Raw genomic sequence first — 23,566 nt, 5'->3', positions numbered from 1 at the left:
CTTTTACCTAAAAAGATCCCTGGGATAGAGTAACAGATTGCAGGAGACAGGGAGCATCTCCTACCAAAGAGAAGTGAAGACAAGGGTCATTATTTTCTACAATAAATACATGTACTCACAGACAAAAAGCTCTGGGCTCAGGAACAACTCGATTGATCCCTCCCTGTTCAAGACCAAAGAGACATTTCCCTGATCAAAGGACCTGGTGCTTCCTACATGAGACTGGGATGTTTGTCACAATTCAGACAAATATTTCAAAGCCTGTAGTCATCCAGGATGTACAAATGCATTCAGAAAAACCAGGAAAATCCATCTTGGAGGATTTCCTATTAAAGCAAGACTTGCATTTCTGGTAGACCTTCTTTCTCTCCATCAGTCCTGTCCACTGGAAGTTGCATTGGTTGGATATGTGAGAGGACAGGTGTGATTATCTCCCCACCTTACACTGTGGGAGGACAGGCTAGATGTGCCTCCTCCACACTTGGAATGCTTTCCATGGACACATCCCAACCTCCTCCTGGCTCCTTAAACCTGTCATACACAGGACCTTTAATCTCTGTCTATCTATGGGAGCGTCCTCCCACACTGACAAGTTGGGCTCTGCAGGGATTTGGTGCCATCACCAAGCTGTGCCCCTCGCTGGTGGTGGAGCTGGGACATGCTGGTCAGAAAGGAGTTTATAGGATCTCCATGAAAAGGGCAGCACCACATCTCCTGTCCTTGGCTCAGGAGACACCAAGACAGGGCTCTGCCAGCCAGGAAAACACAGCAAATGATAACCTGCTCCAGTGGGAGATGCCCCTGGATGGAGATGAGCTCTAAGGTGCCTTCCAGCCCAAGCTGTAGCAGGATGAAATGCCATCGTGTGCCGAGCACACGGACGCAGGAGGACAATCCCTCCTCCGCAGACACGCACGCGCTCCGGGGCGAAGCGAGGGGCGAGCTGGGTGCCTCCCCCAAGGCCAGTGGCTTTCCTGGCCGTGTCACCAGCGCTGGCTCACAGCCCCAGCAGTGGCTGCAGCAGCTCTGGGCTGTCACACAGCCAGGAATAGCCCCTGTCAGGGGAGCCCAGCATAGGGTGCTCTGGCTGCCGTGCTCCTGCTGCATCCAGCCTCATCGGCCTCCCGCCTGCCAGGGGAGAGGAAGGAGGTGGATGGGCTTTGCTTGAGACAATCATCCAAAGGGAAAGCACAGGAGCGGGCTCCAGAAGAGCCGGGTGGCGAGGGGGGGCGGCTCTCTGCTTTCTATTCTCAGCAAGCAGGAAACAACCAAAGCAGGTCCTGCTTTGGAGCTCACGAGCTCCACACCCAGCACAGCCAAATTACACAGGCTGCATCAGCCAAGACACAAAGCCTTCCTGCTCCTGCTTTGCACACTAAACGAGATTTAACCAGGAGCATCCCAAGCCCAGAGCAAAACTCCCAGCCCTGATGTATTTAAGCAGCTCTCCAGCTCTCCGGGGATTTCTCCTCGCCGCTCTGCACAGTAGCCCAGGTTCATGGCACAGCAGGACAAACGCGCTGCTTTAATAAATAAACCATGAAAAACATCTCTGTCTTCAACAAAAAGATTGACATTGCCACTTGAAAATGTTACAGCTGTTCAAGGAAGGTCTTCTGCCGTATTTAGTCTGGGGTATTTTGAAGTCAAAACTGTGTATGAGGGTGGGTTGACTTGAGTAATGTGATTCAAATTTTTGCTGATTTAGACGAGTAAGCTGGAAATCCTGAATTTTAATCATGTTTCCGTATGTAGCTTCTAGACATTTCCCTTAAAAATAGTTGATTCTCTTTGATTCCTATAATTTGATACTATTCAACAACTGGGAGCACACACTGGAGCAATACATATGTAAGCAATTACACAGCTTCACATCCTGCTAAAGCAGAATCATTCTGTTAATAGCTTTTTCCCAAGAGAAATTAATTTTTTACTTATTGTTTGCATTAAGTTGCATTTGGGAAATGAAACTCAATTAAAAATAGAAAAACACATCAATATTTAAGCTATTTTATAACATTCTTTTCTCCTTGACACCTCAGACAAAGAAAAGATGTGTATCCACAGGTAGGCACTGCATAGATGTGTTACTGAATGGTCCCTCTTCCCAGAGAGCTGCAAATCCTACAGCTGCCAGACCTCATCCCTTGCTCCGCATAAAGGGAAAGAAGAGTTTCCATTCCAATTCATTTCCCAGCTCTAAATCAACTACCCAGTGAGTAGAAATAGCTGTGAAATCCCCTCCATGAACCTGCCAGAAGGCCTACAGCTGTGGAGGGGGAAGCAGCAAACTCCCACCCCCACAACTGTTTTCTACTCCTTACCACTTAAAAAATATCCCACACTTGGGATTTTTTTTAACCACAACTAAAAGAAATTCAATAAGTTAAAAAGAAAGTCACAGAATCATAGAATCACAGAATGGTTTGCGTGGAAAAGAACATTAAAGCTAATCCAGTGCCACCCCTGCAATCGGCAGGGACACCTTTCACTGTTCCAGGCTGCTCCAAGCCCCGTCCAGCCTGGCCTTGGGCGCTTCCAGGGATCCAGGGGCAGCCACAGCTGCTCTGGGCACCCTGTGCCAGGGCCTCAAAGCCTCCCAGGGAAGAATTCCTTCCTAATATCCAGTCTGAACCTGCTCTCATTTTGAAGAGATGTTACTGCATCACCTTGGGATGATGGATCAAGAGAAAGCTGCAGGGTTTGGAGCAGAGCTCCCAGTGCCTCTGCTGGGGATGCGCCACCCACCTGCCCCTCAATCACCCAGCCGCCTCACAGCCAAGAAGACAGTGTCCAACAGGTAAAGTACTCCCAGAGGATAAAACCCCTGTCACTGCACAAGTGACAAGGTCTTTACTGGGAATAAATGTCAAAGCAGAGCGGCAGCATTTATTTTCCAGGCAGGAGACGCTGATCCTGTGGCGACACTGCAGGGATGGTGTTATTCCTGTTCCTGATCAAATCACTTGATCAGCTGCAGAAGCACCAGGACAGCCTTTGGTCTCCCATGCCAGCTCTGATACTGCTGTCCCCACAAGCTGTTCCCACCCCTGGCTGCTGCCATGTGCCTGAGCCTCTGCAGCCCAAACCACCTGGAGATCCCTCCAAGCATTAGCACTCGTTTATTTGGATGCGCTCTGTCCATAAAGTTGCTTAAAGAGACGCCGAGGAAGACCTTAATTTATAGCCCCATTCTTTTAATCTTGGTCAGCCAGATTTTTTCAGACATCTGTTTCTATCTCCTTATAATATATTGGATGGAGCAGCAGCAGCACCACGCAGCAGCTCACTCGCAGGGGCTCTGCTGACATTTATAAACCAAAGCGATTTCTCTCGTGTGCTTTATGTTATCAGCTAAACCTGTCCACTTAAATTATTGCCTTGTAACCAAATCACAACTATCTGTTACTCTGCTCTGTGCACATTTCCCAGGCTCTATACCAATATCAAGCTTTGCAGGGGCTGAAAACAAGATGATAAATAAATAAACAAATGAAAACAGGACATGCTTCCCCCAGGCTCACAACTGAGGGAGGATCAGGCATGTTGTGCACCGCATTACTAAAAGCACAGGGCTGCTGTGTGGAATATGTAGCATGCAGTGATATCCAAAGAACCCCATCTCTCTTTTTCTAGACCAACCAATTGTCCAGCTGTTTCCCCACTAAAGGAGCAGGGTCTCATGCTGCCCAGCTCCTTCCCAGCACATCATTCCACGTGCTGCTGGCCACAAGTGGCTTTGTGTTCCAGCATGGGGACAGGGCTGAGCCCCAACTCACTGCACAGCTACAGGCAGGGAAGTTGTACATCATACACTGAGCTGCAAACCTCCCACCAGGTCTGTGCAATAACTCACTGCACTCCTGGCAGTGGAGTCCCCATCCCAACCCATCCTGTCCCATCCCGCCCCATCCCATCCCCACCCTACCCCTTGGATAAAGCTGCCAGCCACTGACTGCCCAGCAAAAGGAGCCCAAGAGGGACATGAGACTCTCCCCCTGCAGCACCACTCTATCTGTGCCCCATGGCAGAGGAATGTCCCCTGGGAAGCCTGGAGCAGGCAGAACAAAGGTGATCCAGCTCGCTGATGCAGATCCCCAGCTTGTCCCCAAGTGAGCATCCTTGTTTGCCATTCTAAGACAATTCAAAAATCTATCCAGGGTTTGAAAACAAGCCCCAGTTATGAGTCAGGAAGTGGCTCTGCAGCTCTCAAAAATTACCTCGGCATGTGAGCAAGCCTCAGATAACATCTCCTTTCCTTTACTCTTTCTTTCTCTCCACGCAGGGAGTGAGGGAAAAGGGACTTTCTTTCTAGTACAGGCAACAAAGGAATCTGGAATCAATAGGTGAATGTTCCAGCAAAACACACTGGCAGTGCTGCAGTATTGAAATAATCACACTGACAGAGCATCCACAATAAGTTATCTGATGGCACCTTCTCCGTTAATAAAATAATGATTAAAAACTACCACGAGACAAATCCCAGGGAGCAGCAGAGCTCCCCACAGCTGCATCCCCAGCTCCAGGAGCCACCGGTGCCAGGGCTGGGGAACTGGCTGGGGCTGGGCCATCACGCCTTGGTGGCACACAGGGGACACTGTGCCTGACTCCCGTTGGGCCTGGGTGGATGGGATGTCCCACACCAGGGTGCTTGGAGGAAAACAGAGGAGCCAGGCCCAGTCTGGGGCCTCAGCTCACACCCTGGCCCCAGACTCTGGTTAGAGCTGCTGAGCAAGGAAGCAGCAAAGCCTGACTCCATTTTGGGGTTTTTTTCCTTTCTTTCCTACAAAGGCAAGTCCTTCCACTCTCCAGACTGTTTGTTACTTCAAAACATTTTTACACGCAAAAGGAAGATATGTAGCAGACACAGGTAAGGAAGAGATAGATTACTGATGGGAAGAAGAGGCGCAGAGCCTGAATCTCATTTTATTTCTTTCTGTCCCTTTTTCACTCAGCTACAGCCTTTTGCATTAGTTCACTGTCTGGCACTGACTGCTCCTCCCAGTTAAGTGCCACTGGAAAATGTCCTTAACATGCTCTATGTCACCTCCTCCTGATAGCTGGTGGAGAGGTTTCACAGCACCAGGCCTGGAAGCTCCCCCAGCAGCTGCCCACCACCCCCAGCATTTCCCACCTCGGGCAGGGAGGAAGCTCAGACACCTGTGTGCACATTCCAAGTACAAACTCCCGTGACGCTGGAAGAAATGCTTTACAGATCCACTCCCCGTGCGGCTCTTACTCCCGCTGTACTGCTGGGAAGCCACAGCTGCCTGTTGAGCACAGCATCTCCTCAGAGAGGCACCAGCCTGGTCACTGCCTCTAGATTTGTCAGGTCACAAGCGACAGCAGGGGCTCTGTTACCTCCTGCAATTAATTCTAGAGAAAACTCTTGCATGAAATCACCGTATACTGTCCATGTTCATAAACTGTCCCTTGAGCATGAGCTCTGCCAGGGATGGCATGCAGGATGAGCCCCTGGGGTGATGCCATCGTGCCACCTCTCCCAGGCACTGCCCAGGCTGGGCTGAAGGAGCCGTGCTGCCTCTGCCTGTGAGTGACCAGTCCTGGTGGTGCCAGCCTGGTTTCATCGCTGCTCTTCTGTCTGATCATTGCCCGGAGGGCTGACAAGGACACAGATGTCCTTCTCTTCCTAGGATTGCAGAGGAAACCCTGAGAGGAGTTTTGTCCTTTCAGCATGAGCAAACAATTCGCACTGCTGCTTCCTTCTGCCTCCCAGGGCGCCCAGACACTCGGGCAGTGGGCAGGGCCTGATCCCCAAGCCACAGTCATCACAGAGGGTCTTCCAGAAAGGCCTGACCGGGATGAGGTGTTGAGAGACTGAATGAAGAGTTGAACGCACCTCAACAAAACCAAGCAAGTCTCATGTAAGACGCTTCAGTTGGTTAGTTTAAGTTATACTGTAACCTCAGTCTGGCTGATTCAAAAAGAAAAAGGGGGATTTGTAGGAGATAAGCTGTACTTGAATCATCCCGACTGAGCCATATTGGTGAGGCCTCTAGGCCGTGGCACTGAGGCCTGTAGAGGCTTGTGGCGCAGTTAGAATTTCAGTGCCAAGAGTGGGTCCCATTTAGAAATATCACTTAAGGTGTTGACAAAAGTCAAAGGCTTTCATAGTAGTTAGTAAGTATCGTAATTGGTGTGAACATAGTAGCTAGCTTAAACAGTTTATTAAACAAGAAGTGTTTGCATTCTTCCCTGTGCCATGTACCAATGACAATGTATCTGTAAGTGTAAACTATACAGAGTGTATAAAACCTGCCATCTTACACAGAATAAAGGAGAAACGTAGCAGTAATCACATTGATCGGACCTGCGCTTGCTTTGCCGACTTCCCTTCATTACTTCGGGGTTCCCCTGCGACTTCGGTTAGTTTATTTGCCAGACCTTTCTGTGACATTCCAAGCTATGTTAATAAATATCCTGGAAATCCACCTGTCAGAACGGTGATGTCTAGGTACGACATCTTCTCCAACACTGATTTTGTTCTGTGCGGCAGTGGAGCAGGGACAGAAGCCATCTGAGATGCTTTCGAGCTTGCCAAAGGTGAATCTGTCCGCTGTTCAACACCCAGCACTGCTGCTGGCAGCAAAGCCATTCCTGGGAAAGCCCCAAAGCCCCCCTGTTCTGATGATCCCAACACCAAGTGTGCTCCTGCCCAGGCTCCTCACGGGTCCCAAAGCAGCAGCACTGCTTTCGGCTGGACTTTAACCCCACTCGAACCGCAGGCAGGGAAAGACTTATGGAATGATTTGGGTTGGAAGGGACCTTAAAGATCATCCAGTTCCAGCTCTCCTGTCACGGGCAGTGATGCTGCCCCGAAAGGGCTGATCCCATTCCAGTTTCCCACCTCGCAAGAGAGAGGTGACCCACTGGTGCTTGCTGTGCCACTGCTCTCCTGTGCCTGATGCCACAGAGCTCACTGGCTGGACTCGGGGTCTTAAGGACTCCTCACAACCAGGATGACAGGGAGACACACCCTCACAGTAACCCGTGGGAGAACTTTCTTGCACCCTGTGATTTTTAATGTTAACCTTGCCGCAATAACCATGTCTTTAAGCACCATCCATCAGGCCTTCAGCTCAAACACTTGCTTGGTTGAAAAGGGTTTTAGAGCCATTCTTTTGTCCCAGCGCTGAGAGGTCTCCTCTGTAATTTGTTCCCCTCAGTAAATAGAATGAAAACGTTTTTAAAATGACGCCAGAATCCAATCCCTCCTCCCGTGATTCAATCCACAGCTAGCAGAGAACAAAGCCTCACAAGGAAGGGGCTCTCCACTAAGTAACCCTTGATTAGAGATGTGAAAGCACCGTTGCATTTGGACATTGAGCTGGACAGTGCTCACAACTGCCCCTTTTCCCTGAGCCAGGGCTCTCCTGTGGCCCTGGCATTTATGTTTTCTATTATGTTACGTATTGATCAGCCGGTGCTGAGTGCTCTGAATGCTGCTATTCAAACCAGAGACACCCCGTGAGGGCTGGGCTCACTCCTCACACCGCCTGCCAAATCCACTTGGCTTCTCCTCCAGCTCCAGCAGCAAGAGGGAGGGAGGGAGGGAGGGAGGGGCAGGCAAGCCCCTGGGACAGGCAGGACCATGGGGACAGGCAGGGCCCTGGCTGGCAGTGCCAGAGCGGGTGCCTGTGACTGCCGCCCACCCTCGCTGGCAGCCAAGGTGGTGGTGATGATGATGATGATGATGATGGCGGCACACGTGCCCAGAGCCGAGCCAGCTGCCTGCTGAACACACACCAAACCTCGCCCCTCTCGTGGGCAGGGGAACCAGGAGGACAGGAGGGGTGGCTGTCACACTCAGGGCACAGTATGGCCTCCCATGAGGTGCCTGGGCCCCCCGGGAAGTCTCGAAGTGATGGAAGAGAAGGTGGACGCCAGCGAGGTGCCTGGGGAAGAGCGATCTCAGGGAAGGAAGGGTGACAGGAGGGCTCGAGAGGGAAATACAGGGCCTCTGATGGAGGCTCTGCTGCAGCATCTGCAGATGTATCTGCTGCTGCTGCAAGAGGGAAATGCTTCCTGTGGCAAAGAGCTTCTCCAACAAGTGCTCTGCCATCCCATCTCCCTCCTGGGAGGGCTGCTCTGCCTTGCAGTGCAACAGCAGCAAATACCAGGGAAAAAATAACCACAGGGCAGGAAGAAGAAGGGTTCTCCGTTTGTAGAGTGGGCACAACATGTTTTTCATTTTCTCAGCAAACCCTTCTCCCTGCTCTAAGCCAGGCACTGCAGTGAGTTTCCACAGCCCCGGGTGCAGCAGGAACCATGCGCTCAGGATTCAATCTGAGGCACTTGATTTATTTTTTCTTCTGATACTGGGCTTGAAGTCTGTGAACTGCAGCAGTTTAGAGAGTTTAATCCCACAAAGGTCCGAGCAGAAGAAACGCAGGGACTAAAGGTATCTGATATTTCATCTCTCAAACACACCAGGCTGCAGAGACACTGCAGCCACCGTTGTCTCACCATGTCCCCAAGTCAACATCCATGAGAAGCTTATTCACAAAAGCCGGTTTTAATCCCTCTCCAACTCACTACATTTTTTATCCCCAAGCCAATGCTACAATCCATTCAATAATTGTCATGCCTTAGGTCTATTTGTTACTCCAGAAAGCCCATCTGGGATGCTGAAGGCTTGGCTACGTTCAGAGAAGATCAATGCAGGACGTAGGCAGAGAAGGACAAGGCAGGTGACCAGGAGAATTGAGAATCTGACAAAATGAGCTGAGGATGATATTAATTTTGTGGAATTTCAGGCATCTAATGCCTTTTTGAGAGGGGCACCACTGGCTTCTTTACTATGATGGAGATTAGCACCTCCAGAACACCATCTACCATTGTGTCTCCCGCATCTGTCACTCTCAGAGAGCCTCTCCTCTCTCAGGGACTCATCAGATGGCCACCAAAGAACCTGGCAATGTGGAGGCACAGAAAGGACACAACAGGGAGGGCTAATCCATCAGGACCAGCACCAGTGTGAGATTCAGTAGGCTGAAGATGGCCATGGTTAATCTGTGGCTGGAAACGAGGAGTTGAAGGCTAAAAGTATGCAACTGGAAGAGGGTAAAAAAGCAAAAAAAAGGAAACTATTTTCCAGGGGAAGGCTGGGAAGCTAAAGAAGGGGTGTTCATGACCAGGCCTCAGCGTTCTCTGTTCCTGTCCTCAGCTTCTGAGTCTGTAACTCAGTGCTGAAATTGCAAAGGTAAGACACGTACGACACAAACTCCCTTCTCCCAGCTCCCAGTGGGAGCGTTTCAGGACACGCTGTGCTGCTGGCAGGCCATGCAGTTGACTGCCTTGGATCCCATCTCTGCTCGATGTGTGTCAGCTGGCTCCTCTCACCCACAGCCACATCCCGGCCCCGGCATGTCCCCGAGCCCGGAGCAGCCCCCAGAGCCGGGGCACCCGGGCCCGCAGACATTTGGCCAACACTCCCCAGTTCAGGGCTGGGAGGTGCCTGATCCCACCCGCTGTGAGACGAGCAGGATGGATGGGAGAGAGCCGCCTGCCAGCCCCGCTGCCAAGCCAGAGTGAGAACAAATCTGGATAATAAAAGCTGGAATAAGAAGATGCCTTGGAGAGCGCGCTGGAATAGTGCTTTGCGAAGCTTCAATTTAAAGCCTTGTTTCTACAGCTAACGCAGTCGTAAGGGACATTAGCCTAATTTCTGTCAAGAGAACTTGTCAACACTGCAGCATTTAAGATAGACACCAAAGACGTGTTTTATCTCACAGATAGATCCCTGGGAAAGGAAGGAGCTGTGCCACACTTGGTTCACAGGAAAAGAAATTGATCTTCTCCCCGGGCCTAATTGGTGGACGCTGTTTTATAACACCACATTCATGAGCAGCCTCACATTTTATCAGCGTGCAGCTGAGATGGGTGCCAAATCCACTGTGGGCTTAAATACAGGAACCCACAGGGACGTGCTTCACGTGGGTACCCAAGGACACAGAGCCGGGCATTTTCCAGCCACAGAGTAGCTGAAACATTTGGCCATGTCCTGAAGGGTCCGCTCCTTCTACTGATGGTGCTCACCAGCTGAGCCACAACCAGTGCCGTGTGATTTCAGGCCCAAGGGGAGAAAACTGGTGGCAGTAGCAGAGAACTGGCTTTGCTTCCTCAGGACCACAGGCAGGAACTTGCATGGCCTGGTTCTTAGAGATGCTCCATGGTGAGTCGACAGAAAGCAAAGAGAACAGAAGCTGTACCCTGCAGCTTTAGGAAAGAAGTGTTAACATGATCCTGCTCCCATCATACCCCACTTTGAGGAATTCAAACATTCCCAGGAGGGTGTATTAATGCTGGCATGGCTCCACACATCCCACATGCCAGCCTTGGTGCTGGGTTCGAGACACGCCCAAGATAATGCTGGTGCCACGGCACAAAGGCTTGTCCCAGACTTGCAGCTTCTGCAGTGGAAAGTTGAAAATGCCCTTTTATTTGCAGTTGTTACAGTGAAATAACAGCCATGTAACCTTGTCCCAGCCTTGGAACAGAAATCAGCTTGCAGAGGAAGCCCGAGGGAGCGTGACCCTGAGCTGCAGACTTGAGGGCAGGAGGGTGGCTCCGCTCTGCTACGGATTCTGCAGTTGCAGAAGAACTAAATCACTACAACATCCAGAAATGTCCCTCGGGAAGGAAATCCTCTCAAAGATAAATCAATAACTCAGTGTAATTTTAGCATGCAGCCAAGAGAATTTACATTGCCAGGAAGGCTGAGAGCTCTGCCACAGAGACAGAGCCACAATATCATCAAACAGCCCTGCAGCAGACCCTGCACAAGAGCTCGGACTCCGGGTGTTCACTGCAAAGCCACGAGTCTGGGCTCTGCATTTTGGGACCCCACAGACCCAAACCAGAGTGACAGCAGCAGGGATGTGGTCCAGCCAAACTCCCTTGGGACAAACCCACCTGTCCCTTTTCTCCCCTGCAGCAGCAAGGCTGCTCCCTGCAATCATGGCAGCATTGGCAAATGCTCCAGACCCTGCAGGGTGACACACACAAAGCACAGCTAAACCAGGCCCAGGAGCAGAGGGGGAGTGCTCCAGCCACAACCTCCACCCCTGGCCAGGGGGTTCCCTCCAGCCAAGCCACCCACAAAACAGCACGACAAGGATGTGCCGCAGCCCCCGGTGATTAATGAGACTGCAATTTACGTAATTATATTAATGGTAAGTACACTCGGACCAATAAGTTCAAGGGAACTAATGACACTTTAGAGCACAGTTCAACACTGAGCAGTAACTCCAGCAAAAAAGGGGGGGGGGGGGGGGGGGAAGGCCCCTAATTATTCATTAGCTCTTCTCCCAGATTCTCAGGGTCAGCTTGGAGGAGAAGGTGGCCTGAATTATATTTCCGTCTCCAGAACACCAACAGAATTGCTAAGTGAGTTCCAGCGGCAAGGTCAGAGCCTGCCCACTGTTATGCATGCCAGCCCTGTCCCTTCCCTGGCTCGGCAAAGCTCCTGTGCCGGGCCGGGCAGGGCTGGGCTGCCGTGTCCCCTGCCAGCGCTGCCAGCACCCAGCCCTGTGCTCCCGGGGACACGGGACCGGCTCCTCTGCCAGTGTCTGCCCTGGTCGCCAGCACGGACACACAAACTGCAACAACCAATTCCTTAGAAGCCAAGTGCAGCCCCCGTGTCTGCAGGTCCAGGAGCCTGTTCGGGATGAGCCTGAGGAGCAAACAGCCCCAGCCAGCCAGCAGAGGTTCGTGTACACCCAGCCCACTCCGGATTGCCTGTCGTACAGCCACAGCCCCTGGCAGACACGGAGCCTGTGCCAGTGCATGCAGGGCTGGGGAGGGCTGTGCCCACACACACAGAGCTCTTCTCCCCTGGTACGGCCCACCTGGAGCCATGGAAGCCTTTTGGAGGCACGTGCTGGCCACAGTCCTGCCACTCCTCACAGGCTCCTTTGGTGCCAACAAGCCCTCACACAGATGGTGCCATCAGTGCTGATGTGCTCCAAGAGCCTCTGTCTGTAAATCCAGCTTTAGAGCAGTTACAAATGCAGCCTGTGTTTCTGCATACTTCATTGACACTTGGACTTTTACAAGGGCCTGGAGTGCCAGGACACAGGGAATGGCTTCCCACTGCCAGAGGGCAGGGCTGGGTGGGAGACTGGGCAGGAATTGTTCCCTGGGAGGGTGGGCAGGCCCTGGCACAGGGTGCCCAGAGCAGCTGTGGCTGCCCCTGGATCTCTGGCAGTGTCCCTGGCCAGGTTGGAGCACCCTGGGACAGTGGAAGGTGTCCCTACCCACGGCAGGGGCTGGGACTGGATGAACTTCAACGTTCCTTCCAACCCAAACCATTCTGGGATCCAGTGACTCTGCAGCTCTGAAATGCTGAGATCTGCCAGCAGAGCTGCCCCAAGGGACAAGGTCGGTGCTTGGGGCAGCAGAAGCACCAAGGTGAAGCTGAAGGTGCATTATGACCACCCCACACAAGGCCAGGACAACAACTTGTTATGCTCCTACAATGCAGAACATGAAGCTGCCTGAGAAGCCAGGGCAGAAGAACCCTGCAAAGACAACACAAAAGAGGAGACCCCCACAATCCTCATGTGAGCCCTGTGTCTGGTTGAAAACCAAACCCAAATTAAATGAACGGTCACAAGTTTGATGTCTTAGGATTGCACTCAGAGCTCTCTTGGTGCCTTCCAGGTTCAGCTCAGCAACAGGGAACATGAAGAAAGCAATTCAGTGATAATCAGGAAGACACACATGAAGTTATGTGTCTTCATCACAGAGTGCACCTAAATGTCCTGCAGTACAGTCAGAAATCAATAGCAAGACGCAGAAACCCTCAACCACCCAGTAAAATATAAAGAACACTTGTAATATTGATTTTAAAAGCACCTCGTTGAAGACAGTTGAGAAGAAGCCTGAGAAAGCAAAGCAAAATGCCTGAATTGAAACCTTCTCCCCCCCTCAAAAAGACATTAATAATGGATTTTCAATGCAAGAAGAAAAACTGAAACCCACACCAGATTCTCCTGGTAATAACAGCTTTCTGCAAAGCCCAGCTATTAATGTAACAGGGACGTCCATCAATCAAGCACACAGAAAGTACTTTGAGAGCTAAAAAAAGAGCATGCAAACATCTGCTTTTGGCAACTTAAATTTTGCCCTTAAGCACAAGGATCATAATAAATTATCCGGAGGTTGGGCTTGAATTTGTTTTCCTCCATCCTGGACCTAAATGCTGAGGGTAAGGATGAAGGTACACAAACATGCTGCTGCTGGGATTTGTCCTGACAAAAAAAAAAAAAAAAAAAAAAAAAAAGAAAATGGGAGAAAGGAGCAGAGTTTCATTTGTGTTTTCATTTGAAAACACTGCTGCAAGGGGACACCAAACAGGGGTGTAGCATCTCCCTGTCTGCAGTTCAGGAAGCTCCTGTGAACCCCTTCCCACCTCCAGCATCCTCAGCACATCCAAGACTGCTGGAGCGGTCCCACAGTGGAGTGACAAATGTGCTAGTGTGCTCCAAGGTGCCCACGGCATCCCTCCTCACCCAGCTCCTTCCCTGTTCCCCGCGGAACTGTGGTGATTTTGGCAGGTCCTCAGTCCCTCAGTGTTCTCATCGACCACCACGTCACACCTGGGGTCCATCCACACAGCCAAGCACTGCCTGGGGTGTCTCAGCAAACCCCAGAAAAGCTGGATTTGCACCAAGGAAACGGCTGCAGAAAGCAGCTGGGGGGTCCCCACGCCTCCCTTGTAAAACACAGCAGGTCAGAGAGACTGCTGGAGATAATGAACACAGTTTACTGATTCCAGCACAGGAGGCTGCAGGCATGGCTGCAACTAAGTCTTAATAAATTCCAGAGAGTGACACCATAAAATGGCATTACGGAAGGCTGTATTTATTGCCTCCCCATGCTTCCGTCTCCAAGGTGCCACCTTACAGTTAATAACAGTTTTCTCCCCAGCTGCCAGTGTTGCAAACCCTGACAAGCTAACGGCCGGGCCAGCCCTCCCCCAAACACACACATCTCCACCCAGCACACAGCTTTGGTGGCAGGAACAGGCACAAATGATTAAACCAGTGCTACCCAGGTGCTGCCCAGCCTGTCCCCTCCGTGCTGGCTCCACAGGGCTCCCTGCCATGCAGCAGGACAGGAGTTTTGTCCCTGGAAGCGATGCAGAGGAGGAGCAGCTGCTGTAGGATGGTACCTGCATGCCCAGTGACCTGCTGGGACAGGAGCATCCCTGCCCTGCCCTCCTGGGAACACCACAGCCAGCAGAGCAGCCCCAGAAGAAACTACTGCCTGCTGTCACAGCAAGCTCTGGGCAAGGCATCAGCACATCCTTGTGGAGAACCACAGAGAACCAGAGATCCTCATGGAGAACCAGAGGTCCTCATGGAGGACCACGGAGAACTAGAGATCCTCATGGAGGACCAGAGGACCCCTGGTTCCTGGTGCCAGACCTACAGGAAACCTCCCCATTCAGCATTCCTAGCTCTGCTACCACTGCAGTCTGCACTTCCACAGTTCCATATTTAGCTTTTGGACCATGGATAGAGTTTTTCTGGAGCATGGTCTCCATTGAGCTTCTTGTTCTCCCTGGTGGTGCAGTGTTCTGAGCCTGCAAGAAAATCATCTTTGAGCTTCAGGCGGCGCCCTGGGTGTGGACGGAGACTTGACAAGTATAAAGGTGCCGTTGTTCCATCCCTGCCTGCATCACCTGAAACCTCCTGGAGTCTGGCCCAGACTATGAGTTTCCTCAGGACTCAGCCTGATGGCGACTTGAATGGAGAGAGAGACAACTTTGATCCAGTTGTCTGAAAAGTTACTTTAATAATAAAAAATAACAAACAATAAGGTGTCCACTGTATTGGACTGAACCAAATCAAGGCAGTCCAGGGGGCAAAAGGCACGATGCCAAAGGTGGAGTCCAGGTCAGACAGGGGCACTTATGCACCTTGCTGTGGGTGGGGAGTTAAGGTGTGGTCTGAGGGAAGGGTCCAGTGGCAGACTACAATTAGGGATATTAAAATTCTTGCACCAAAAATCCACCTGCGATAACACAGAGAACTGAGAACTTTCTAGTAACGATCAAACAATTTAACATAGAGAGCATGTCAGCCTTTTGCTTATGGCGCTAAGAATGCGGTTTCCCAAGGCATTTTTCCAGGGTTCTCTTCTTCCCTGGGGAAAACTGCCCTCTACAATCACCCGCACTGCAGAAGGCACAAAAGAAATCATGTGAACCATCTTCAGTCCTCTTCAGAATAAAAAAAGGCAACAAAGACCCCGAAACTCACATCTATCAGTTTATCAAGTATAGCAAACAGTACAAACAGGCAGTGCAGGTGTGTTTGACCTGAGAACACTCGCAGTGGATGGAGATGTGTACATCTTCTCACGCAGTGTTCACACCTCTGAGCACAGCCTGGGCTGGAGGGGCCTCCACCTCCCTGCTCTCTTGCCAGCTGACAGCTACAAGCTCTCCTCAGCAGCCTTGCTCTGCTCCTCCTCCAGGACAAGTCCTTTCCCCTTCAGAAAGTAATCCAAAGGTTTAGAGAGCATCTGAAGAGAGCAGTGTGTGGAAAGATGATGAAACAGGAGCCAAGTGAAAAGCCTCTTGACTTCCAGCAAAGGTTCTGCCCTCCTGGGCCACCTTCCCTGCAGCCTCTGGCTCCTGGCTCCGGCTCTCTGGACCCACAACTCCCCAGCAGCTCAGACATTTTCTGCTGCCTCTTTTCAAAGACCTGTCTGTGCTTGCCCCACTCAGACCACAGCTGATATTAGTGGGGGAGCAGCCAGCACCCACCACCAGGGCTTGCAGCTCTCTGTGAAGCCTCCTTCAGAAGATCTTCTGTCCTACAAAAGGTGCTGCCAGACAGTCCTGACAGCTGAGGCTGGAAACACCTCTGGGATCAACCCCTGCTCGTCTCGTGTCACCTCCAGCCCTAGACCTGTGTTCAGGAGGGTCTGGGATGTCCCAGGACTCCACCACCTCTCTCATGGAGCTGGCCTGCTCCAGTCACCCTGCAGTAACCAGATTTTTCTATGTTTAAACAGTGTTTTCTGTATGTTTTGTCGTGGAGGTGTCTTGGAATGGCAGCACAGCCAACGGGACAGCAGCCACTCCTCCAGCTCTCCCTCAGACAGTCTATAAATACTTTCACTCCACCTGTAAAACCCATCACCATGTGCCACCTCCTTACCGCTCCAGTTAATCCAGATACAGCCAGGGATAACAATTTTTTGTCTATTATCTGGTGAAGAACAGGGAGATAATTGTAATTAGTGGCACCCTGGTTAGCAGGTAAAGCGACAGTGTAATTAATGAAGATCAGGTGGGCTTTGTTTCAGATAAGAAAAGCAGCAGATTCTATCAAAATGTAAATGCAGCTTAAAATCCAGCCTCGGTGATCACTTAGAGGTGCTTTTAGAAACGCCACCAGCCCAAGATGCAGAGGTTTCGCTTGGGCTGAATGACACATCCTAAAAATAAAACCTGGTCTGGGGCTAACATGTAAATTGTTGATTAGATCTATTTATTCACATCCCGCAGTGATGGGAGAGACTTGCAGCTCCATGTTCCTCCTCTGGCTTTGCAGGATCACAGGCACATTCCTGTTCTTGCCGCTTGCAAGGACTCTGCAACCCTGGGAGCTCTCCAGCAGCACAACAGCAGCAATTCCAAGTGACAGCCTGCATACATTAATTGTGTATTCAGATAACATCCTGTTGCAAGTGAATGACCCAAGCAAAACTTCCTGCAGTCTTAAGGAGCAGGCAGAAAAATCAGGAGAGAGGAAAAAGAATCTCTGGACTGAAGAAAGATCTTTTGAATCAGAAATGTTGTCCCTCATTAGAATTTCCAGCACCCTTCCTCCTTCCAAAATGTAAACACATAATAAAAAATTAAACGTGAATCTAGCGTGGAAGAGTTCTTTCAACAAATGGGAATCAGTCCTACAAAACATCAGGACAGACCCAAGGAGATTACATTTCTTTCCCCAGTTTTTTCTGGTAAAGCAGGGCTGGAAAAACAGCCATATTTATTTTTTAACTCGGAAGCTTCCTCAGGATGCCAAAGGAATCAGCTTCAGGAGAGCAGAGCCATTTGTCTCAGTGTGCGTTAAGTAAGAACAAATGCAAAACCAGCTTCTAGACCTCAAGGAACATTAAATAGCTTTTTAATTTATGTCCCAAATTCCCTGCAGATTCTGAAATGAACAGAGGGCAGGGTTCAGAGAAAATGCCTCATTCAGTCAAGACAGCTGGATGGATATTCTGAGTTTTCCTCAGAGGAGCAAGGTGCTTTTACACCAGAATGGAGCAGGCACAGCACATGGCTCTGAAAGGATCTGTGGAAAAAGCAGACCTGTTGCTTGTATGACCCTATAAATAAATGTATGCAAAGTTGAATAACTTAGGAAGGAAAAAGGGGGGGAAAAAAAAAAGCTGGAGTATCATCTGAGCAAGAGCACAATTTGCAGGCAAGAACTGTGAAGGGGCAAGTGAAATATTCCTCACAGGAGCCAACTGACTGTGCTGACTGCCTGAAAACCCTCTGACCTTGTCCTTGCCCACCCAGAATCAGTTCTGTGGAAGTTTCAGTAAGTCAGGCCTCAGCGCATGGGGGAAACTGCAGGGAGGAAGGGCCTGAGCAAGACCGTGGAAAATGCTCCCAAATTATGGAAAAAGATAATGCTGCAAAACTGTGGTTTAGGGGTGTACATGATCCAGACTGAACAGCCAGGAAAAAACAGGGATTAACCCCTAGAGCCAAGTTCTTTTGTGACAACTGCCACACACATCCCAGGGCCCAAATCCAGCAGCTCCTGGAGCATTTGGCCACATGGATCCTGGGAAAATGGCTCAGGAATGGTCACCCTGGCCACAGGCTCAGGCACTTCTGCTCCAGCAACCCTTCAGTCAGGGCAGGGTCTGAATACAGAGCCAGCAGTGCCAAAGGGACGGATGTGGAAGAAGCTGGAGAGATGGTGCATCCCCTCAGGATTGGGGCTGCCTCCATCACCACCAGCAAATGACAGCAAATACAGGAGAGTGGGCTGAAAGCACAACGTCTGCAAGATATCTACAGATTAGGGTTTAATTTATGAAATGACAGAATAAAATTGACAAATTTAGGGGAAGAAGAAATAATCTCTGCAGGAATGCCTGACCCCCCCGAGCTGCCAGCCTCTCCCAGAGCGTGTGGTCAATCACATCCTGCAGCAAGCACTGCAGCGACTGCAATGCTTGGCCCACACAAGATCACACATTTGCAGCCTGAGGGAGTTGCTGTGATTATGTTTGATCAAACCTTCAGAACTGTTTCAGGGACCCTGCGACCCAAGCCCCACGTTTTGAAACCACATTCCCATAGTACCCAAAGCAAATGTTGGAGCCGTGGGCCTGGTGGGGCTTGCTGGCTTTGGGAGGAGGAGGGGTGATAGCCAAACTGGAATAACCGAGGCTGGAGGCACTGCCAAAACATTTTAGAGGAGGGAAAACATTTTTCTTCCAAAGCACTGTTACAAGCTTGAAATAAATGTGCAGACTGTTAGATAAAGACAGAGATAAAAATAGGCCTGTTATTAAATACCTCTTCTTTAATGAGGTTCATCCTTCTAAACAGCCACGCGAAGGTTATTAGAGTTATTGCAGAAAATACAGCCTGCTTGCACATAAAAACCAGAGCGAGATATTCCTCATCACCCAGCACACATTTAAGCACCTCTCAGCAGCTCACACGCTCACAGCATCCCCGGCTTGGCAGGGAGGAGATAAAAGAAAGGAATGAGAGATGTCTTCTCTGGGAAACAGTCTCTCTTCTTTCAAAGCACTTTTCCCCCACCAAACAATGTAAATTTAACCACGGGAATGATTCCCACTGCTGATGTCTACTGTTATTACACCACCAGCAGCTTGAGCATCATTAAAGCAAAGTTTGAAATTTTTCTGAGAGCTGCAGCTTAACCTCCTCCTGCTGCACTAAAACCACTGCTTGACTCTCAGCACCTCATCCCCTGCTTTACAACCACTCCAGATCACCTGGAATAGCCTGCAGGGCTCAGAATCCCACAAACCACTAGCAGGAGTCATGGCTTGGCTCATGAAAACATAGCACTGCACCCTTGCTTTGGCAGTGCCCCTCAGCCTAGCCCATGGCTGTGTTCTAGAGAAGCTGCAAACTTTTATTCTGGCTGCTCAGAGGCACAGTTAGTTTTTGGCAGAAGGAGCACCACTGCAAAAGACTTTTGTAACCAGTTTGTTTAGTGAAACCAGTAACATCACGGCCAGTAAGGGACAAGACAGACCTGACACACCAAAAACCCCAAGCCCACTTTGCTGCTAAACCTGAGCAATCCAAGCAGCACACGTAGGGCTTTTTCTCACCACACCAGTGCTGCCAGGACACTGCCACTTCTGGAAATGACTGGAGACATTTTACCTGCATTTGGGGGGTAAAAACTGGCTCCCAATTCATTACAGAGATGCTGAAACCAAGCTGCAGGGAGGGACACTTGTGCTGTGTCTCCCTGTCCAGAGCTGGCATCATTCAAACACTCCCTGCTGCAGCAGGAGGCTGGGAACCACCTGTCTGCTCACCATCCCAGCATCTCCTGAGCCCCAAATCCTGTCCTTTCACCAACAGCAGCAACACCACTATCCCTCTTACCCTGACCAGGACGAGGGCATGGAGGAGGTGCTTGGTGTGCCACATCTGCCTGGCACTGCCCCACACCCAAGGCAGGAGCAGCAGCTGCAGCTTCAGCCCTGGCACTTCTGCCAAGGACTTGGGATTAGCCAGTGCTGGAGACACTGCATCCTGTGATGTGAAGGTGAGAGGAGAGCCCACGAGGGTAGGAAGCTGAGAGAGGAGCCCATGAAGGCAGCTGGCAATAAAAAGGACAGGCACAAGATACATTTAGGAGACAAAAACCCTCCTATGCAAGAGGTCAGATTGAAAACAAGCAGAAGGAGAGCTACCAAGGACCACAACTCAGCTTCCAAGCACTGAACATTTGCTCTCAAGTCAGCCTGGCCTTTCCTACCTGCTGGAATCATCCTCCAGCTCTCTGTTCTCAGAGGAATCATCCTCTGTCTCCGGCCAGACAAGATTATAACAACTCCAGAGTTGAAATTTCACCCCTCTGCACATCACCAACAAGTTATTTTATAAAGAAACCCAGAAAGAAGCATTTCATCTAGTATAGATGAGGTTTTTAAAATTCCATTTGCCTTCCCTCTATATGCAAATTTGTGCTGATCTGACGAGGCTCCTATTTCCTGGATTAGACTCGTCAAACTTTGCAAAAACGAGCATACCCTGCTGGTGAATTTCACTCTGGATTTCACAGCCTTCTCTTGACCGTGTTGCCATAAATATTTCAGAGACCTGCCCACCACTGTCTGAGTTAGGTCCAGGTCAGTGAGAAGCCAATGGTTTGGACAATGATTAATTCAGCAAAGCAATTAGTAAGAGCTGCTGCAGCTCAGGACATCCCAGTGAGCACAGGAGCAAGGCACCCACAGACAAAGTGTAAGGGGACCTCAGCAGCCACCACGTCACCATCACGGGCTGTGGGACAGGCCTGGCACAGGACTCCTGAGCCAAAGGCATTCCTCCTGCCTCCTTCCTCCCCCAGCTTTAAGAACCTCTTCTCAGCTCAAAGCAGTGTTGGCTCAGCTGGCCAACTGAAATGAGCTGAAGACAGACTGGCAATGGGACTGGACCGAGTTATTCCCCATCCTCAGTCCTGCTCTTTCCATAGCAAGTCCTTCCAAGCAGCCTCTGAAAACACCTCCCAGACGTGGCTGCCTTGAGAACTGTGTTTCCACAGGTGTAAAACCTTGTTTGAGCAGCAAATGAGATGGGAGAAGACCCACGACAAGTAGGAGCAGCAAAGATAGCCTGAGGATCCTTGGGAGCTGAAGCCATGGATATTTAAATGCCAAGCAACGTATCACTGGTTCCCTGCTGAACATAAGATGGTTTCATCTTTGCAGAAGCAGCACCAACAGCATGTTCACATCAGCTTCACTCTGGAAGCCGGATCGGCAGCAGCAGCTAGGGCTCCTTGGTTTTTAACTGTGATAGAATCGGGCACTTCAGAAAATGACTCTGGGCAGCACAAATGCTGGGGAGTCACTGCAGGTTCAGCTCTGCAAGGCAGAGCTTTAACCACAGCTGAAGGTGCAGGCCAGCCAAGCTCCCTGCTCTGCCCTGAGACGTCCATCCAAACCCCAGAGAGATCCACGCTGCACTGTGCCAGTCACAGTGCCAGGCTCTGCTCCATCCCTCCAGTTTGCAGCGAGCTGCTCTGCAGTCTCCCTGCCCCACTGCCGCCTGTCTGCAGAGCAATCTGTAAATATTTTGATATTTTGGGCACAGGAGGCTCTCACTTGTCCATCTGGATTGGAAACTGGACTCATTAACTCCCAGCTGTCAGCTGGAAAACCTGCCAAAGGGTTTCTGCCACATCAGGGAGCAGCAAAGTGCTGCTGCCACGGGGATGGGCAGGGCAGAGGCCCTCTGCAGCTCCAGCTCTCCACTCATCACTGCTGGGGGTGTGATTAATCCCCTTTTCCTTTCCCAATTAAACCCCTGCCCTCTTATGTCCTTTTTCTGAATCTTCACACGAAAGTCTTTCCAGAGGAGTCACTGCTGGGTAGAAAGTTTCCCACCCTAATGCTGGGTGGAAAATCTGCTGCTCAGTGATACAACTAGATGGTCAGAGCAATCCAACTTCCAATTGTCATCAGGAATGCTAAACAAAATCTTTGGAAATTTGGTGCCCAAATAACAAAAGGAAAAAGAGGTTCCGGTTCCCAAGGGTACTATCACCCAAAGAAAGCGTATTCTGAAAGGAAAAAGACAGCAGAGGAAGCACAACTTCAAACAAACTCTGTGTCTGCGGCGGAACAGTTACCTGTCCATGAGGAGCCTGAGCAGGCTGTGACCCTTCATTCAGAGGACACTGCAATCCCACTCACTAAACCCCAAAGCACCTGCAGGTTCCTCTGGACTCCACCATGGACAGAAGGAAAAGCCCCACAGATGATACCAGAAAGTCCAGTGGCAGAGGGGCTGGAAACCTTTCGGAGGCACACATCTCTCTTCAGTCTGAGCCCTGCACCTGGTGCATTATTTAGTGCCAAGTGAGAAAGAAGCAATGCCTAACGAAGTGTTAAAGGGCTTGGGGAAGTTTTACCAACCTTCCCAGAGCCGTCAGCTCCGGCTGCCTGGCAGAAGAGACAACTGGTCTTGCTTCCAGATTACAGGCGGCACAGCTCTTAGGGCAACTGTCTCTCTGTGTTTGCATCCAGCTACCTCCAGCAGCTTGAAGTGTGCTCAAAGTGCGAGGAAGCACTTGATCAAAATCCAGCTCACACTGTAGACAGCGAGGAACAAGTGCCCAAAGCACTACAGATGCAATAACAATCGAATTTGGGGGGGATTTGACAGGTTACAGGTTGATGACACTGCTGCAGTCTCAGTGGAAACGTGGATTGATGCAATTAGCAACAGGGAACTAGAAACTCAGAGGAAAACTGGGAATACATCTATAAAAGATGAGCTGCTGCACCATTGTAGAGAAGCACAAAAATCCTGCGTGAGCTCAGAACAGGAACAAGTTGAAACAGGAGTGAGATGGGGGAAACGCAGCTCCAAGCTCCCTCCCAGTGTTCAGAACTGTAGATCCAGAATTTAAATTAAAACATTTGCTTCCCCCAGAGAGGCTGGCCCAGTTTGCTGCAGGGATACAATGGGAGAGGGAGTGGAGGTGTCCTGGAGAGATGGGCAGCAGAAGGCAAACTCCTGAGCCCAGCTCGGCTCCGCTCGGCTGCCACTGAGTGCAACCACATGGAAAACATGGCAAGATGCAGAACCAGAGGATCACACACACTGCCAAGATGCGTGGCTCTGCTGCAGGACCAAAAGGTGTATCCCTGTGCAGCCACAGCAGTTGCTTCCCTTGTGCCAGGAGCTCTCTGCCCAGCACAGAGCTGTGCTCACACTGGGAAAACCTCAGGGCCAGAGGCTACAGGGATGGGCTGATGCTGGCAGCAGGGTCCCCAGCCTCGGCTAACAAGTGCTGAAGGAGTGAGTGCCAATCCTCACAGAGACTTCACTCCAGAGGAACCCCCAGGAGACAGAAACCCAGGCTGGCAGCAGGAGACCAAGGCAAGCTCCTCTTTGTGCCATGTCCCCATTGCTGAGATCTGTAGCAGTCAGAGCATGAGGCAGGACACCATTTAAGTCTTTACAAGAGTAACCAAAATTACTCTCCTCTGTGAATACTGACAAGCTCCCCGCTTCCACAAGCCCTTCACCGCATGTGCCCAACATGGAATAACTACAAAAATGAAGCGGAATAAGGCACCAGAGCGGTGGAGAAGGTGCTTGTGAACAAACCCTGCAATGAGGTTTCTAATGATTGCAAGTATGTACATGTTCTGCTCCAACAAAGCTGGTGGGGATCTGCCAGGCTGAATAATGAGCAGGGACACCACACGCCTTCCATACATAATGGCACAGAAATGGAATATAAGTATATACCGCGGCTTTGTGGAA

The 23,566-nt window shown here is 50.6% G+C and overlaps 1 protein-coding gene across 3 annotated transcripts in view; it reads right to left on the bottom strand.

Annotated features, from left to right (window-relative positions):
• Positions 1-23,566, bottom strand: part of SIL1 (SIL1 nucleotide exchange factor) — a 94,723-nt gene that overhangs the window by 45,941 nt on the left and 25,216 nt on the right. The gene's annotated exons all lie outside the window — the stretch shown is intronic.

The sequence above is a fragment of the Chamaea fasciata genome, unplaced genomic scaffold, assembly GCF_029207755.1.
Source record: "Chamaea fasciata isolate MVZ Bird 193981 ecotype frontalis unplaced genomic scaffold, bChaFas1.0.hap1 SCAF_15, whole genome shotgun sequence".
NCBI classification, from domain to species: Eukaryota; Metazoa; Chordata; class Aves; order Passeriformes; family Sylviidae; genus Chamaea; species Chamaea fasciata.
This window is presented reverse-complemented; position numbering and strand designations above follow the sequence as displayed.